At 42.6% G+C, this 5,000-nt stretch overlaps 1 pseudogene; it reads left to right on the top strand.

The window, feature by feature from the left end:
- Positions 1-5,000, top strand: part of LOC142911596 (28S ribosomal RNA) — an 11,378-nt pseudogene that overhangs the window by 3,656 nt on the left and 2,722 nt on the right.

Raw genomic sequence — 5,000 nt, 5'->3', positions numbered from 1 at the left:
TCCTATCTCGCATGGAGGCCGCTATGCGTGATTACTAGAGGCCACAAACAAAACTTATGACTGACAAACTTAAGTTCTCAAGCCAGTTGGCACGAGGCCTGGCAAAACAACGTGCTATGGATGGCGCTCGGGTTGGCGATCCACCCATTACAGTTAGACCCACAGAAACCGATCTGTGCAACACTGAGGGTTCATGGGGACGCCGTCCTATGAAACTCTTGTTTGTCTCGGTGTCAACCCAGACACAGAATGAAGATGCCCTCTGGGCATCTGATGTTGCTAAACCTATGGCGTCTAGGTCGGCGCTAAAAATGACTAGTATACCTTCCATGACCTTCCATAACTCGTCCTTGGAAAAGGAAGAGGAGATGAACTACGATTTTTACGAACAGATTAAAAGTCTAGTTGAGTCGGATGACTCTTGAGATGACTTTACAGAGGATGATGAGGATGTGGAGGAGTCCTTCCTCGACATATCGGCTGAGGAACCCGTGTTGGGAAAGTTTCCCATTGACACCAAGGGAACTATCACGGTTGTACTGCCTAGTCTGGAGTATATATGCGTTATCTGTAAACAACACATGGGCAAAGCATCCGAACTTGTTGCACATTTTAACATCAAACACAGAGACATTCCTCTGGTGTTTAAGTGCGCTAAATGTGACAAAACCAACTCAAACCACCGATCGATTGCCTGTCATGCCCCCAAATGTGGGGGAATAAAGTTAACTGAGGAAAGCTTACCAATGGTCTGTGAATGTTGCCAGGCACGCTTTGCAACTCTAAGTGGCCTTTCGCAGCACAAGAGGCATGCTCACCCAGTCACCCGTAATGAGGAAAGGATTAAAGATGGTATAAAGGGTACCTCGCAGAGAGGGGTACACCGTAGCTGCTGGTCTTTGAAGGAAGTAGAACAGCTGGCCCTTCTAGAGTTGCAGTTTCAGGGGAAAAAGAATATCAATAAGATCATTGCTGAAGCGCTTGGGACTAAGACCAACAAGCAAGTCTCTGACAAGAGACGGGACCTAAGTAAAAAGACAGGGGCCCCCATGTCAGACAGCTTACATTTTTCTTCTAGGCCTCTTGAGACATTGTCTCCCCCACCAAATGTAACAACGGGGACTTCATCCATACTCGCTCAAGCAGCTGAGCGGCTTACGAATGAGAATTCTGGGACCCTGGAAAAGCCTGCAATGGAGGCAATAAAGGCTTGGCTTAACGGCGAGGGCCAACATGATGCCCTCGTAGAAACTGCCACAGCATTGATGCTTTGTCCGATGAGATTGGTGAAAAACAAAGGCAAACGTTCAAAACCCGAGAACGACATTATTAAACCCAGGATATTACCCACACGATCTTGGATGAAGAAGAGAGCGGAAAAACGAGGAAGCTTCATGAAGCACCAGAAGCTCTTCTTTAAGAACCGCTCTCTTCTTGCGTCCTTAGTCCTGGATGGCACTGAACGTCATGAATGCCGAATCCCGAACGCAGATGTATATCGTTTTTACTGCGAAAAATGGGAGAAGGTGTTGCCATTCAATGGCCTGGGCCAATTTAAGTCATCAGGTGTTGCAAATAACGAATACTTTGAGCCCCTAATTTCGGTGGAGGAAGTTCAGACTGCCATACGGGCCATTAAACCAACGTCAGCAGCTGGGCCAGATGGCCTAACAAGGGCTGCAATCTGTGCTGCCGACCCCGAGGGTCGGACACTGACAGCCCTATTTAATGCATGGATGATTACAGGAATTATTCCCAAAGAGTTGAAAAAGAATAGGACGATTCTTATTCCTAAGGTTATGGACGATGAAAAGCTGAAAGAATTGGGGAACTGGAGACCAATAACGATCGGTTCAATGATTCTGAGATTATTTTCCAGAATAATGACTGCACGTCTTGCTCGTGCTTGTCCCTTAAACCCAAGGCAGCGTGGTTTTATAGCGGCATCTGGCTGCTCTGAAAATCTTAAGGTGCTACAGGACCTTATGAGACATGCTAAGAAATTGCACAGGCCGTTGGCTGTCATGTTTATCGACATAGCGAAAGCTTTTGACTCGGTTTCGCATGCTCATATTTTATGGGTGTTAAGGCACAAGAAAGTAGATGAACACGTGGTGGGCATCATCCAGAACGCCTACGATCGGTGTACGACCTCGTTCAAAAGCAATGGCGAGTCGACTCGAGAAATTAGCATACGTGTTGGTGTCAAACAGGGTGACCCCATGTCACCCCTGCTCTTCAATCTTGCCATGGACCCTTTGATATGCACCCTAGAGTCACACGGAGTTGGGTACTCCATTGATACCGACCACGTGACAGCTCTTGCGTTTGCTGATGATTTGGTGTTGGTGAGCGAATCTTGGGTTGGTATGGCCGCCAATCTAGCGATCTTGGAATCATTTTGTGGGCTATCGGGATTGGAGGTTCAGGCCAGAAAGTGCCAGGGCTTCATGATAAGCCCAACCAAAGATTCATATACGGTGAACAACTGCGACCCATGGACTATCAAAAATAAAGATGTCCATATGATCCAACCTGATGAATCAACGAAATACCTTGGTCTGAAAATTGGCCCTTGGACTGGCACTATACAGCCTGATCTACATTGTCAGCTAAAGACATGGATCTCGAAAATCGATGAGGCGCCTCTGAAGCCAACTCAGAAGGTTGAACTACTCAATGCCTATGCCCTACCCAGATTGTTATATCCTGCAGACCACTCGGACTGCAAGCAATCAACTCTCCGTGGGTTGGACCAAGAGATTAGAAAGGCGGTAAAAGGATGGCTCCACCTTCCCGCTTCAACTTGTGATGGACTGTTATATGCCAGAGCCCGAGACGGAGGCCTTGCCATCTTGAAACTGGAAAAAACAATCCCTTCGGTTCAAGTTAGAAGGCTGCAACGTATAGCAAACTCGTCCGATGCTATCACCCGTAATATTGTGTCCTCGCAGGGTATGGAGGAAGAATACCGTAATTTGTGGGTACGAGCAGGGGGTGACAGTGATGCAATCCCAACATTCGTTCTCAGGGACTCGGTGTCAAAAGAACCTGTATATCCGAGACCCTGCGATTGGAGGGAGCATGAATTTCAGAGATGGTGCGAAAAGCCGGTTCAAGGAAGGGGCATTGTAAACTTTGCGCATGATAGAATCAGTAATGCTTGGTTGAGGCCATGGTGCGGCTTTAAACAATGCTTCTTTATCGCAGCACTACAACTAAGGGCAAATATTTACCCAACAAGAGAAAGCTTGAACAGAGGCAGAGATGGGGCCTTACGTTCCTGCAGGAAATGCTCTGCCAGACTCGAGTCCCTTTCGCACATTCTCGGTCAATGTCCTGCAGTACAGAAAGCAAGAATTGCGCGACATAACAAGATCAGTAACATTCTGGCAGACGAAGCGGCTAGATTGGGCTGGTCTGTATACAAAGAGCCACGGTTCATATCCGAGACGGGAGAGATGAGAAAGCCTGACCTCGTGTTTGCAAAAGATGAGGAGGCGGTTGTGATCGATGTCACCGTCCGTTTTGAGCTTTCAAAGAATACCTTGTCAGATGCTGCCTCGCACAAAGTTTCGTACTATACCCCTCTTGGTGATCAAGTCAAAGTGCTGACGAAGGCTAGCAAGGTCACATTCTTTGGATTCCCGGTTGGGGCAAGAGGAAAGTGGCCCCTTGAGAATAACGAGGTACTTACCTCCCTGGGCCTGACCAAACCCAGAACGACATCACTGGCCAAGATGATTTCCCGCAGAACGCTGCTTTTCTCTCTTGATATTCTGAGAATGTTCTGTGGAAATTATGCGGTCTATGAACAGTCATAGACAACCTCCGAAACAAATAATAGTTTTGTTTTAAGATGTCATTTGTTTTAGATTGATTTTGTTATTTTCGAAGGTGAAGTCGGTTTTTATTTCATTTTACTATTTTCCACAATTTAGATTGTTATTTTCCAAGACGAAGTCTTGGTTTTTTTTTTTTATTGTTAGTTTTTTTTTTAACACGTCGTATTTGTTACTTTAGAGCTTAGAGGGGACTTTATTTTCGCCTTACTATTTTCTGCCTACAAAGAAGATTAAAAATAAGCTTTTTTCAAGATGGTTTTGTTATTTTCCAAGGTGAAGTCTTGATATTCTTATTTTACTATTTTCCATAAAGAAGACCTTTCTTTTAGATTTTGTTATTTTCCAAGACGAAGACTTGGTATTTTTATTATATTGCTATTTTTTACACGAAGCTTATTCAAGAGCACTTATATAGATTAGACTTTGTTATTTTAATTCTTTATTTTTGGACTACATCAGTTCGAGAGTCCTGTAACTTACTATTTTCTGCCTACAAAGAAGATTACAAATAAGCTTTATTTAAGATGTTTTAGATTAGATTTTGTTATTTTCCAAGGTGAAGTCTTGGTTTTTTTTATTTTACTATTTTCCACAAAGAAGACTTTTCTTTTCTTTTAGATTTTGTTATTTTCCAAGACGAAGACTTGGTTTTTTTTATATTGCTATTTTTTTTTACACTGCTTTATTCAAGAGCGCTTATATAGATTAGACTTTGTTATTTTAATTCTTTATTTTTGGAATACATCAGTTCGAGAGAAGACTACAAACCAGCTTTATTTAAGATGTTTTAGATTAGATTTTGTTATTTTCCAAGGTGAAGTCTTGGTTTTTTATTTTACTATTTTCCACAAAGAAGACTTTTCTTTTAGATTTTGTTATTTTCCAAGACGAAGACTTGGTATTTTTTTATTGCTATTTTTTTTACACGAAGCCTTTTCAAGAGCACTTATATAGATTAGACTTTGTTATTTTAATTCTTTATTTTTGGACTACATCAGTTCGAGAGTCCTGTAACTTACTATTTTCTGCCTACAAAGAAGATTACAAATAAGCTTTATTTAAGATGTTTTAGATTAGATTTTGTTATTTTCCAAGGTGAAGTCTTGGTTTTTTTTATTTTACTATTTTCCACAAAGAAGACTTTTCTTTTCTTTT

The sequence above is a fragment of the Petromyzon marinus genome, unplaced genomic scaffold, assembly GCF_048934315.1.
Source record: "Petromyzon marinus isolate PM22_M1 ecotype Great Lakes invasive population unplaced genomic scaffold, UKy_Petmar_22M1.pri1.0 PM_G_Scaffold_18, whole genome shotgun sequence".
NCBI classification, from domain to species: Eukaryota; Metazoa; Chordata; class Hyperoartia; order Petromyzontiformes; family Petromyzontidae; genus Petromyzon; species Petromyzon marinus.
Note: the sequence above shows the minus strand (reverse complement) of the source record. Positions and strands in the feature narration are given on the sequence as shown.